Genomic DNA, 14,840 nt, shown 5'->3' on the forward strand with positions numbered 1-14,840 from the left:
AATGCTATCATCACCAAAACCCCAGAAACATTTTCGCTAATTGATTATGTCTTGGCAATGGTCAAAATACAGTTGGCTTTTTCTCCTTGTCTTTATGTTCCAGCTGTCAGTATAATGGGAGCTGAGAAAGCTATGACAAGGCTTCCAAAGCAGGAGTCTGGATCTCAAGTTGACTTGCAAGCTGAAATTTTGACGTCACAACCTCCAAAGAAGCTCTGGCCAACTTTCAAGCCTTGAATGGGGTCACAGAGGGAAAATGGGCTGTGGTGTCTGTTTAATATCCTGATCCATATTTTCTAAAGTAAATGCCAACACGTTGCTGTCAGTACCATCAGCTGAAAATTGCATCCATTTTGAAAAGTGGTTATTTTTCTCAAGTTTCACTCAAACTTGCAAAATTTGCCATGGGCTAACTTAATTGGGCAGTATTTGAAAGCCTTTTCTTGAAAAATAAGTTTACTTTTTTAAAAATACTCTTCTCCATAATGAATGGGAATTTGGAAACACAGTGGAAATATCTGAAAAGAGATTGGTCACATTCTCGATGCTCACCCACCACCTGTGAGTCTCATGATTCTAAAGTGCTGAGAGGAACTTTTAAGAAATGCAAAACTATTTTCTGGTTCAATGCAGTAATGGGATACAGCAGTGACAAGTTTAGCAAGTGAAGGGAAAAACATCCAAAACCATTCAATACATATCTTTTCATGTCCTTGCAATGAAACGTTTGAGCTGATTGGATGGACTGTCCTCAAAGTTCCACAATCAAGGATATTTAGTTGAAATTCTCAGCAATGACTATTCCTTCCTAGCAGGGGTGTCAACAATTTTATACTTGGATCTGTTTCTAGGGCGATGTTTTTAAGATTCGTGCTAATAATCACAGAAGCTTGAATTGCTCTGTTTGCAATATGTATTCAAAATTACTCAATATCAAGAGGATTACATTACAAAAAAAAAATCAAAGGAACCAAGTGGAAACTCTAAGCTAAGGAATATGCATGACATTACTGTTAAAACATCCTGTCATGTCCATTTAAGAAATAAAAAGAACAATAAAATATACCACTGCAATATTCATGCCACTATCTTCTTTAGGGAATAGATAAATTGCATTCATTTAACTGAATAAAACAAATTCTTCCATAGGCACCAGCAGGTTGGCAACAAATTCCAACATAGAAAATGACAACCCAGAAGGACTCAAAAGCAGAAAGTGCTGGAGAAGCTCAGCAGATCTAGCAGTATCAGATATTGAAGAAGGCATTTGGTATGCTTTCCTTTATTGCTCAGAGAATTGTGTACATGAATTGGGAGGTCATGTTGCAGCTGTACAGAACATTGGTTAGTGGTGCTTGAAGATCACAGCAATTCAGGCAGCATCCAAGTAGCTTCGAAATCTGCCTGAACTGCTGTGCTCTTCCAGCACCACTAATCCAGAATCTGGTTTCCAGCATCTGCAGTCATTGTTTTTACCTAGAACATTGGTTAGGCCACTTTTGGAATAGAGCATGCAATTCTGGTATTCTTCCTACTGGAAGAATGTTGTGAAACTTGAAAGGGTTCAGAAAAGATTTACAAGGATGTTGCCAGGGTTGGAGGATTTGAGCTATAGGGAGAGGCTGAATAAGCTGGGGCTGTTTTCCCTGGAGTGTCGGAGGCTGAGGGATGACCTTATAGAGGTTTATAAAATCATAAGGGGCATGGATAGGGTAAATAGACAAGGATTTTTTCCTGGGGTGAGGGAGTTCAGAATTAGAGGGCATAGGTTTAGGGTGAGAAGGGAAAGATATAAAAAGGACTTACGGGGGCAACTTTTTCACACAGAGGGTGGTGCATGCATGGAATAAGCTGCCAGAGGAAGTGAGGCTGGTACAATTACAACATTTAAAAGGCATCTAGATGGGTGTATGAATAGGAAGGGTTTAGAAGGATATGGGCCAAGTGCTGGCAAATGGGACTAGATTAGGTTGGGATATCTGGTCAGTTATATGGATGTATGGACAAGTTGGACTGAATGGTCTGTTTCCATGCTATACATCTCAATGGCTCTATGACTCAGAGAGCAAAGAAAAAGAGTTAATGTATCAAAACTAGAGACCACCCTTCAGAAGCCAAAAGGACACTTGGTAGCTTCCTACGAGGTCCTGATGGAAGAACCCACCTCTGATAGATTGGCCCCTTCAGCCAGCAGCAAAGGTGCAACCAGAGGTGCATGGGCATTATCTGTCATAGATGGATAGCTGAGCCACTGAGGCAATTCACAGCCACTGAACCAGCATTGACCCCTCTATTGCAACTAAATATTGGGTATTGTATACAGCAGACAGCCAATATAATTTCCCTTGCTTTATATGTTCCATCTATACTTCACACAGTTGTAATTGTTTCTCCTAAGTTTTACTTTGTTAGCTATTCCCCCCTTTATGTCTCTATCCCCAAGGCTTCCAGTCTCATTCCTGATGAAGGGCTCCTGCCTGAAACGTCAATTTTACTGTTCCTCGGATCCTGCCTGACCTGCTGTGCATTTCCAGCACCACTCTAATCTTGACTCTAATTTCCAACATCTGCAGTCCTCACTTTCACTTAGCTATTCCCCCTTGTCTACATTCACAATGTAGGAATGTCAGCATTGTTACATTGAACCCAGCGACAGTGCTGTGAGATTTTACACCTTCCCATCACCAGCAATGAATGAACGATAAAGCAGCATGGAATGAGGGTAAAAGTGGCATTTCATTTTTCTACTTTCAAAGTTCTATTTTAAAGAATGGATTTCCTTGCTCCAGTAATAGATATCAACAGGTTATCCTTGGGGCCATTCTCAAAGAATTTTGTGTACCTTTTCATTATGAAATGTACTTGAGGGCTTGGTATTTTACTTCACCTTTTGCTCCTGCTTATTCAAATTCCAAATGATTGACTAGGCAGTTCCTTGTCAATTATGTACAGGAGTTTTACATCATGATGTGGATAAATCGGTTTGAACCTGAAAGCTATTTCATAGACAGGGTGTGTTTCATCCTGTGCAAGAGACACAAGATATTTATTAAACTTCTCTCTCTGCGGGTGGAGCCTGTCCAACTTTGAAAATATTCTTCCATTGGAGATAAAACTCTGACCCCAACGATTTGTGAGTCCCGTCCACCTGACGGATGTACTTAGAAATGGCAATAAAGAGGAGTCCATCTGAAAGCCCAGCTGAATTAAGGATGGCAAATGGGGAATTCCTAATGCTCTAGCTAGCCAGTACCATCACTGCCAAGTCAGGCGGTGTCAGTGCAGATAGGGGATTGTGAGTATGCCTCAATATGGAGGTGTCATCTTGGAAACACAAAAAATAACTTAAAGTGTACTGGTGGCATGGGTAGAGGGTGATGAGGGCAAGCTGCTGTTGACCTGTCTGATTTCTCTCCAGATCCTGCTCCCAACCTCATCTCCACAGCTCTCACAACTCCACCCAGAATTTCTGTTGCGTGCAGCTTAACACATTGACTTTATATGTGCTGCAGTCATCAAAGCAACAAGTCTGGATCAAGAGAGGCTACTGAAAGAGGGAAAAAAGAAGCCAGAGAAACAGGGCTCAATTTTCACGTCTTTGGGACCAAGAGTTTATTAGGATGTGGCGATGCAAGATTAATGTTAGGTATTAATGATTATAGCTAGTTTTAACATTACATATTGGGGAGGAGAACATTATAATCCTGTAAGTCTGTTTTTATGTGATGTGACACTCTGCCACACTCTTACTATTTGGTGTTGGGATAACACATTTACCTTTAGGTAACACTGTAATTTATTTCTTACCTACAGTGAAGAAGACTTCTGCCCGTTGAGTGATAGGACAATTTCCTGATATCTGTTTCAGTTCAAGAGTATTGATGAAGTTGTGGGCTGTGAGAGAAAGAATTAAATTATGAGGTTACTCTGATGAAAATATTGTTCGACTTGTTGTTATAGCATTGTCCCCTCCACTCTATTTTGGCTGTAATTTGTAATAAATTCTTTGGTCATGACACATCCCTTTTGTTCTGATTTTACTATGAGAAGGAGACACCCTTGGGTGCATTTCTAAATATATTTTAAATCTGCGCTGAACAAACATTGAACTTTGCTAAATTTATTACTCCAAACAGAACAAGAACAAATCAATACAAAACCCAAAGAGATGTGCACTACCAACAGCAAAACAGATTAAATCACCCACTGTCTTGGTTAAACATACCAATACAGGTTATTACTTTTCTCTAGAGACTATGACATATCATACAAACCTGTTTCATTAACAATACTTGCAGTAAAGAAGGTTTGGTTACTGTTCTCACTGGAAGCCATGTACTACATTCTCTTCATAACTTTAATTGAAACTGGTTTTAACTTGTAGAACAACAGGCTGCGTGAAATGGGTTCAGAACCCGATTTCTTCAAATAACTATTTGATAGCTGCTTACATATGTGGGGATTGGTTAGCTCAGTTGGCTGGATGGTTGGTCTCCTGCAGAGTAAATCTAACATTGTTCAATTCCGACACAAGCCCAAGTTATCAGGAAGGATTCTCCTTCTTGACCTCCTCTCTTGCCTGAAGGTTGGTGACCTTCAGGTTAAAGTTGTGTGTCTTTCTCTCTCTCTCTCTGGCAGGACTATGGTGACTTACAATGTTTGAATATTATGCTTTAATTAAATCATATAGGAGATCAGCTGTGATCGTTTTGCATGGTAGGTCAGGTTATGCTGCTATGTGATATCTCACCTATTTCTTACATTCTTGATATTCTCTAAATAACCAATCCAGGTGGAGCAGATGGAACTTGAACCCACATTTCCTGACTCAAAGTTACAGACACTACCAATGCACTACAAGAGCATGTTCTTATGCCATAAAGTCTTAGAGATGTATAGCTGGAAACAGACCCTTCGGTCCAACTCGTCCATGCCGACTAGATATCTGAAATTAATCTAGTCCCATTTGCCAGCATTTGGCCTAATTCTTTCTAAACCCTTCCTATTCATATATCCATTCAGATGCCTTTTAAATGTTATAATTGTACCAGCCTCCACCACTGGCAGCTCATTCCATACATGCACCATCATCTGTACGGAAAAGCTGCCCCTCACATCCCTTTTAAATCTTTCCCCTCTACAGAACTAGAGGGTATAGGTTTAGGGTGAGAGGGTAGAGATATAAAAGAGACCTAAGGGGCAACCTTTTCATGCAGAGGGTGTTAAGTGTATGGAATGAACTGCCAGAGGAAGTGGTGGAGGCTGGTACAATCGCAACATTTAAGAGGCATTTGGATGGGTATGTGAATAGGAAGGGTTTGAAGGGCTGCTGGCTGATGGGACTAGATTGGGTTGGGATAACTGGTCGGCATGGACGGGTTGGACCGAAGGGTCTATTTCCATGCTGTAATCTCTATGACTCTATGACTCTATAAGCCTATGCTGTCTAGTTTCGGACTTCTCTACCCCAGGAAAAAGACCTTGGCCATTAAACCAATCATTGTCGATGACTCTAAAATTAATATGCAATTAATCCCACTTCCCCACTCTTTCAGAGAACTCAGATTTATTCCATTTTCATGTCCTCATTGAGTTCCCTTTTGATATTGTCTGTATACACTGATCAGAAACCATATTTTTCAAAGGTCATAGAGTCATAGAGATGTACAGCATGGAAACAGACCCTTCAGTCCAACCAGTCCATGCCGACCAGATATCCCAACCCAATCTAGTCCCACCCGGCCCATATCCCTCCAAACCCTTCCTATTCATATACCCATCCAAATGCCTCTTAAATGTTGCAATTGTACCAGCCTCCATCACATCCTCTGGCAGCTCATTCCGTAAAGATGTTGAACAGTAACTTCAGATATTCTCATTTAAACCAATTTAGACAATGAGTAATAAGGCACTTTTATCTACCGATTGGAAAGTGCTTTAAAACTTGAATTTAACCATGCCTTAGACCTAAGTGTGTATGTGAATATGCCACAAACTAGCACCAGACTGGCAACTGAGCACAGCAACACCACAAAGTTAACAGGTTTAGGAATTAAAATAAATTATTCCAATGTGAAGGAGAAAACTCAACAATTGGATAGTTGCCATTTGTGTTGAAATGGAAATTACAACAACCACCATCAAGCCCTGTATTGGGGCTGAGTGCATAAATGGGCCTGCTGGAAAGGGTGAGCTCTAAGCATTGCGAAAAACCACATGCAAAGTTGGTTTTGGTATTCTCTCTGACCCTTGACAGTGGATGCAAACATTTCCAGAATGCCTGCCAATGAGCCAAGCATTATCTCAGACATTTACCAGTATTCTCCTCTAAACATCCCTAACAAATAATTGATCTGTATCCTGTGCAGCAGAGTTATTATCCTTGCCTTTCACCCACATGGCACCTGCATTATCCCTGTCCTCTTCCCTGGCAGCTCACTATATTTGTCCACTTCTGAAGCATCCAGTCAGTCAAGAGTGAAATTAGCACTGGTCAGTTACAGAAGTAATTCAAACCATCAGGCAGCCCAAAGTTGACATAGTAATCGACAGGAGAAAGTGAGGACTGCAAATGCTGGAGATCAGAACTGAAAATGTGTTGCTGGAAAAGCGCAGCAGGTCAGGCAGCATCAAAGGAACAGGAGAATCGACGTTTTGGGCATGAGCCCTTTCCTGAGGAAGGGCTCATGCCCGAAACGTTGATTCTCCTGCTCCTTGGATGCTGCCTGACCTGCTGCGCTTTTCCAGCAACACATTTTCAGCAATAGCAATCGACAGGTACAGATTAATGGCACATCATAATTTCTGATGGTCTGCTTTCTAGCTGAAGGTTTTTTGGAAGCTATTGAACTTATTCCATAATTGGAGAGCACTCCACTGTTAAAAATTACAAAATGAAAACTTGTGTATTGCTCTCAGAATTTGCTGGAGAATTAGATGCACATCCATATTTGTTCAAGTCATTTCATATTCCACGTAAAGTGAATAAAATACTCAAAAATGTAACTGACAGATTTCCACTGAGGTTCTCCCGTGTAATTGTGAAAGTCATGGTTTGGAGGAGCTGGTGTTGGACTGGGCTGGACAATGTTAAAAATCACACAACACCATGTTATAGTCCAACAGGTTTATTCAGAAGCACTAACTTTCAGAGTGCTGCTCTTTCATCCAGTGGTTCAAAGGCTAGTGTGTCCAAATAAACCTGTTGGACTATAACCTGGTGTTGTGTGATTTTTAACTGTATCTGTGAAAGAGCAAGAGAAATGTTAATAAAATAACATCAACAATGGATAAATGAGAGGGCCTATACAACATACCTCAACATTTCTATAATTACTCTCTTCATAACATTGTCAAGTACTTCAAGCCTGAAAAGATATAACAGCTTCCATTTCTGAATCTGCATCTAAATCGTCCATGTACTTGGTGAACAACAGTGGTACCCGCGAGAGGAAGAATTTATATTACCTAAGCTTGAGTTTTGATGGATGTACATAAACTGATAAGATAACTAGTGTGACACAAATATTCCTAGTTCCAACGGGAAAGGAACCAGACCCCTAAAGATTCTTCAGCATGGTCATATTCACAGCCACTGGCAATGCACTCCTTGCCTAGTTCTGAAGTTGCACTTGTGGCTGCAGCAGGCACACGGAGGACTCTTTACGGAAGGGTAGATATCCCAAGTGCTGTGTTCAGGGAGAATTGCACCTTGGGTACTGTGGGAGAATATATGCAAGATCTTCCTTCACCAGCACCCTCCTCTTCTGCCACTTCCAGAAGCTTGTCCTACTCTGTGTCACTTCCATTTATTTTTCCAAACATGCCACATCCCATGAGAAACATTCACTGATAAACCATTGACTCATAGATTATGGCTCTATGCAGAAGCCTTATGTTTGGTAAAAACTCTATGCCATTCCCTGTAGATCTTTGCAACTTTAAACCACTATAGAAAGAACCAAAATATTTGTAAAATCAAAGCTGGAGACTGAAGAAATCAGCCCTCAAAAAATCTGTAGGGAGGTGATGATCCCACTAAATAGCACTGGTGATGAAATTCTTAAACAGAATTAAGAATTGCTGGAGAAGATCAGCAGGTCTGGCAGCATCTGAGGATAGAAAGTAGAGTTAACGTTTCAGGTGCAGTGACCCTTCATCAGACTACTGTCTTCCTCTGAAGAAGGGTCACTGGATCTGAAACTTTAACACTGTTTTCTCTCCCCAGATGCTGCCAGACCTGCTGAGCTTTTCCAGCAGTTCCTGTTTTTACTTATGTTTCTGATTGCCCACGTTTGCAGTCTGTTTATGTGTACACTCATTTTGGAGTTCAAAAGACATACATAGCAACCTGAAAACAGGCACAGCAATCCCAAATCTTAGCTATTTTGTTTTCTTTTGTACAATGTTAACTAATGAGATACTGAGCAGTCACTAATTGACCAACCTCTCTGATTGTCTGGGAACCTTCAGCAATGATGGACTCAGATGCTTGTTGCAAGCAATCCAGAAAGGAATTTGTGGAGTGTTGGCAAGCAGTGGTAGTGTACTAATGAGTTGTTGGGAATACCTTGGGAATAGGTATGCTGACCATAATCCCAAAGGCAAGTTCCTATTCATGTGTGGGCTACATTGGAACTGGTTGAATATTCTGGGCAATAAAGTTCCCAGATAATAGCTATTGACTTTTGGCATCAACAATAGCTTTTTTAAAATAAATGCTTGTAATACCTATTCAATTCTACTTCATTCTTTCCTCCATTTCCTTCCAGGCCTCCACTTATACGGTCTGTTCCCTAAATTTGTAGCCTACCTTGAGAGAAATTTGTAATTTTGACAACGAAATTAATGTTTTGTTTTCACTATTAATCGGGTTAATGAACAAACAGGGCAGTGCCATCAATGCCAAGTTCCGTCAAGAGGGAACCAGCTGCATCAATAAGACCAGAGAATTGTTTTGGCACCTCAGGAAGGGAGCCTCACACAAGTTGTGGATAAAACTCAAAGCTATCAGGCAACTATCATCTTATCCAGTTGGAGAAGCAGCTAAATCAGCAACAAAGCTGTGTGGGACTTACCAAACAGTAACAGTGAGAGTGGAGAGCTGCTCGTAATGTGGTTTCCCTGGCATTGAAGAAATGAGGCATAGATTGGGTGACTGTTTTGTAGAGTACTTGTGCTCTGCCTGCAAAAAAACCCCTGATTTCCTGGTTACCTGCCACTTCAACACAGGACCCTGTTCCCTGGTCAACATCTCTGTCTCAGGCTTGCTGCAGTGCTCCAGCGAAGCTCAGCACAAGCTGGAAGAACAGCATCTCATTTTCCAAACAGGGACCCTACAGCCCTCTGGATTCAACATCAAGTTCACTAACTTTAGGGCTCGAGATCTCCCATGTCCTTACGTCAAACCCCACACCAAGCCTTGTTTTCACATCGTCTGCAATTACACACAACTCATTGTTAAAAATCACACAACACCAGTTTATAGACCAACAGATTTACTTGGAAGCACTATCTTTCAAAGCACTGCTTCTTCCAGGACTATAACCTGGTGTTGTGTGATTTTTAACTTTGTCCAACCTAGTCCAACACGAGCTCCTTCAAAACACACAACCCATTGTTAGCCACTAACAGTCTCCATTAACAGCTATTCACCCTCCTAACCAGATCGTTATCCAATCTCTGTCTAACTGTTCTTTTCTCTCCCTTTGGACTCTATCCATACCTATTGTTTATTCGTTACCCTCCCCCCCCTACCATTTACAGAGGAACCTTGATTATCCAGCATTCATTCAGATAAATGCGAGGTGCTGCATTTTGGGAAAGCAAATCTTAGCAGGACTTAATGGTAATGTCCTAGGGAGTGTTGCTGAACAAAGAGCCCTTGGAGTGCAGTTTGGTAGCTCCTTGGAAGTGGAGTCGCCAGTAGATAGAATATAGTGAAGAAGGCGTCTGGTAGGCTTTCCTTTGTTGGTCAGAGTATTGAATATTCTGAAGGCATAGGTTTAGGATGAGAGGAGAAAGATATAAAAGAGACCTAAGGGGTGGTGCGTGTGTGGAATGGGCTGCTAGAGGAAGTGGTGGAGGCTGGTACAATTACAACATTTAAAAGGCATTTGGATGGATATATGAGTAGGGAGGGTTTGGAGGGATATGGGCTAGGTGGGACTAGATAGGGTTGGGATATCCAGTCGGTATGAATGAGTTGGACTGAAGGGTCTGTTTCCATGCTGTACATCTCTATGACTATGACTCTATTTGATTATTGGATTATCCGGCAAGTTTGCAAGGTCCTGATGCTCGGCTGCCAGACCTGTTGAACTTCCTCAACAATTTCTATTTGTTTTTCTAATTTACAGCATCCACAGTTCTTCCGGTTATTTTGGTGAGAGTTGAGGAGTCCCAGAAGCAGATAGACGAGAGGAGAAGCTGTGTGTGACTTGGAAGTGGCAGTAGGAAGGCCAAAAGGAGCAGCGTGAGCAGAAAAGTCCCAGAAAAAGACCAGCGTGTGGGACTCGAGAGTGGTGGCAGTGAGGTTAAAAAGAATAATGAGAGCAGAGATCTCCAGAGCAGTGGGTGAGTTATTTGAGAGTTAGGAGCAGCAACAATAAAGAAAGTACTTTTCTAGTCTATACTTAAGTAGGAGTAATGGTTAAGTACAAGGAACAATCCATCTTCTCTTTAGTTAACGTTAGCTGGGGTGCTCAGATCTGTGATATGCACATTGTACACTGTACACTATCCTGGATGCTCCCAGCAGGCTGAATGACCCTGTGTACAGGTGCCTCTGGCTGGAGCAACAAAGACTTGGGCTTCTGGAGTCCAGCAGCAGCCAAGGACACTAGTGCATTTGTGAGGCTGAAAGGTTTGAGGATAGCAAGATTTTGACACCCTGCAGCTTAAGGAGGTCCGAAGAGAGAATGGGTTCCCGTCAGTCAGAGGGAGAGGATCAAGCAGGTAGTGAGAGAATCCCCAAGTGCATCTTACTTGCAAGGAATTTTTCAGCCTTGGAAAACATTGAGTGTCAGGGTGGGGGGAGAGGTGGTCACAATATTGATCAAGAAATGAAATATAACAATGAGGAGGGGTAATGTCTTAGAAGAATCATCAAATGAGGCCATATGGGTACGTGTAAAACACAAAAGAAGCAAGCAATACTCAGAGAGGGAGTAAGAGACAGAGAGAGAGAGAAGATGAAAAATATAATCAAATTATGGAGAAATGAATCATATTAAGGCAGTAATAAAGTCAGTTTTAATGACCCAGATATGGATTACTTTTGTTATACAAAGTAAAGAGGAACCAAAATTCTTAAATTACATCAAGAACAACTTTGATTCCCCAATACGTAGGAAGTCCCAGTTAATGAAGGAGTGGTTCTGGACCAAATAATAGGAAATGAGCTGCAGAGGGAAAAGGGTTATCAGTAGGTGAGAATTTTGGAGATCGTGACCGTAAACCAGTTAGATTTAGGATAGTAATGGAAAAGGATGAAGGTGAGCCAGGAATAAAAGTTTTAAACTGGGAAAAGGCAAATGTTAATAAGGATAGATACAATTTGGCCCAAGTGGACTGGGAGCAGGAAAAACTGTGTCAGAGCAGTGCTAAGATCTCTCATAAAAGTTTGGTCAAGAATATAAAAGCCCATGGGATTTAATGCAAAGTGTCTAAGAGGCATAAAGCAGTGGATGATTAATGTTTTGGACTTAAATGTAAGGGTTGTGATCAGCAAGTTTGCAATTAACATGAGAATTGGTATGGGTGGTAACAGTGAAGAAGATATCCATAAACTGCAGGAGAATACAAACAGTGCAGTCAGGTGGGCAGAGCAGTGGCAAATGGAATTCAATCAAAAAAGCATGAGGTAGTGCATTTGCGATGTCTAACAAGACAAGGACTACATAATGAATGGTAGGACCATGGAAAACATGATTAGATAGATTCCCTACTGGATAGAAACAGGCCCTTCGGCACAACAAGTCCACACTGACCCTCTGAAGGGTAACCCACCCAGACCCATTCCCCTACCCTATATCTAGTTACCACTGACTATCAGCAATTTAGCCACGGCCAATCCACCTAATCTGCACATCTTTGGACTGTGGGAGGAAACCAGAACACCCAGAGGAAACCCACGCAGACACGGGGAGAATGTGCAAACTCCACACAGACAGTCACCCAAGGTGGGAATCGAACCCAGGTCCCTGGTGCTGTGAGGCACCACTGAGCCACGTGCCACCCATATTGAAGATTTGAAGTATTGAAGATCAAAGGGACCTTGGTGTGTTATTCACAAATTCCTGTGGGAGAAGGGCAGGTAGATAAGGTGGTTAAGATGGTCTATGCATTACTTGCATTTATTAGCTGAGGCTTAAAATACAAGAGCAGGGAGGTTACATTGGACATGTATAAAATGCTAGTTAGACCATTGCTGGAGTAATGTGTGCAGTTCTGATCACCATAATATAGGAAGGTTGTGTTTGTACTAGAGAGGGTGCAGAGAAGATTCACTAGGATGCTGCCTGGGTTGGAGGGTCTGAGCTAGGAGGAACAACTGGATCAGATGGGGTTCCCTTGTGTGGAGAAGCAAAGGCTAAGAAGGGGCCTGTTTGTGCAATGTAAAATTTTGATGGGGATAGATAGACTGAATAGGAAGGCACTGTTTCCATTAGAATAGAGATTAATAAGGTGGGTGGGTGGGTGGAGTGCAGGGGGAGGTGGGGTGGTGGCATAGAGTTAAGTTAAGTGTTGGAATGCCAGACGGGAATATAAGGGGAATCATTTTTATGCACTTGGCTGGTGGGAGTCTGGAACTCACCACCACTTGATCAACAGAAAATCTAAGCAGTGTTTAAATATTCATTTTCTTTGTTATCATCTCTAGGGCTATGGGCCAAGAACTGGTAAGTAAGATGAGTGTAGTCAGACACTTATTAACCAGCTTGGGCACAATGGGCCATACGGCCTCGGCCTGTAGTGTAAATATATATGAAGTTTTGAGCATGTCCTTGACAATTGGATCAACATTATCCACCTTTCAGCTTTTCTGCTCTATTTTGAGTACCAAATGAAGGAATAGAGTCTCAAAATCAGTGATAAGCAAACATGTGCTAACAAAAGGGGTAGCTGACTTCAAGTTGCCAAGCAGTGTAATTAAGCAAGGAGAGGTTCAGAAAAGCAGAGTTTTGCAACAAGTTCGAAGAAAGCCAATCTACGAAACTCAGCCAGGATGCGGGAAACAAAATACGAACAACTGGCACTTGCCAGTGGAAATATTGCAGCACGATTCCAGGGAGTGATCAACAGCTGAACAGAAAGTCTAACCTGCAGCTAATGGTCACAGTGCAGATTAGTTGCCCAAGCACAACGATGAGGCTTGGGAGGTAACTCTGCACACATCTGGTGGTATTGCCATACAGTGATCATCAACTTCAGCTGGAAACCGCACTGAAACTGCAGTACTGTCTGAGAACAGTTGTTGCCAGTTTCACAGGGTGTGGTTCAAATTTGCTTTCACAAATATTGTTGACGGCAGGATCAGATGTTACAACAGCTGATCCACCCAATGACTTGGTATACAGCTCTCCTGTGCTTGCTCCCTCAAATTTAACAAGGTGTCAATGAACACAATGGCATAATTCCATTGAAGCTCACTCTGACTGGATCATTCGCCAGGATGGAATGTTTCCAATTGATCGTCCCATGCAGGGCATAAAGTACAGAGGGTCAGCGCCTAATTTGGGGAATTTATTAACCTTGGAAAGAAATAAAATGAAGATGATCCGCTTATGAAAGGAACAAGAATGGGAGGGTACAGATTTACCGAGATCTCCAAAAGCAGCAAGGCTGATATGAGGAAAACCTTTCTCTGTCAGCCAGTAGATGTGGTATGGAATGCACTGTCTGAAAATGTAGTGGAGGCAGATTCAGTTGAGGCATTCAAGAAGACATTGGATAATTTGTTGGGTAGAAATATTGCGTAAGGTTGTAGGAAAAAAGCAGAGGATTGGCACTAGGTAATAATGTTCGTCTGAAGAGCCAGTACAGGCATGATGGATCAAATAGCCTTTTTCTGTGCCATAACAATTCTGTGATTCTGTGATGATCTCCTCTACTTGCTTGTACAGTTATGTCATGTTATTGATAATAGTCTTATAATTATCAGCAATTTATTTTTTCATTAATGGGATGTGAATGCTGCCAGTTAGCTTGCAGCATTTATTGCCCATTCCTAATTGCCCAGAGGGCATTTAAAGAGCCAACTACATTACATGGGTCTGGAGTCACATGTAGGCCAGACCAGGTAAGGACAGCAATCTCCTTCCCCAAAGGACATTAATGAACCAGAGGGAGTTTTCCTGACCATCAACAATGGCTTCATGGTCATCATATACTCTTAATCCTGATTTTATTTAATGTATTCTGCCATGACCTGAAGATTTGCTGGATCTCTGAATTATTAGCCGAGTCATAAAACCACTGGAGTCGATAAAGTGTGGAGCTGGAAAAAGCACAGCAAGTCAAGCAGCATAAGAATAGGAGAGTTAATGTTTCAGGTCGGGACTTGAGTCCTGATTAAAGGTCCCATCCTGATACGTCGACTCTCCTGCTCCTCTGATGCTGCTTGACTTGCTGTGTTTTTTTCCAGCTCCACACTTTATCAACTTTGACTTTCCAGCATGTGCAGTCCTCACTAGCTCCAAGTTCACATAAAACCACCAGTCCATCACCTCCTCTCAACTTTGTGGGTTAGTTTATTTAAAACAAAGAATTTTACTGCAAGTTATGAGGCAGACATTACAACAAACCAATTGATTTCTTGCAGCTTACAAATCTATAAC

General features: G+C 41.7%; 1 protein-coding gene across 3 annotated transcripts in view; it reads right to left on the minus strand.

The window, feature by feature from the left end:
- LOC140458826 (gap junction beta-7 protein-like) overlaps positions 1-14,840 on the minus strand; it is a 32,145-nt gene that overhangs the window by 13,188 nt on the left and 4,117 nt on the right. For 2 of the 3 annotated variants that reach the window (XM_072553499.1, XM_072553489.1), the window contains exon 2: positions 3,808-3,894. The gene's annotated coding sequence lies outside the window, so the exon portion shown is untranslated. The remainder of the gene's footprint in view (positions 1-3,807; positions 3,895-14,840) is intronic. The other variant, XM_072553509.1, reaches the window with a different exon arrangement.

This window comes from Chiloscyllium punctatum, chromosome 3 (genome assembly GCF_047496795.1).
Source record: "Chiloscyllium punctatum isolate Juve2018m chromosome 3, sChiPun1.3, whole genome shotgun sequence".
Lineage (NCBI taxonomy): Eukaryota > Metazoa > Chordata > Chondrichthyes > Orectolobiformes > Hemiscylliidae > Chiloscyllium > Chiloscyllium punctatum.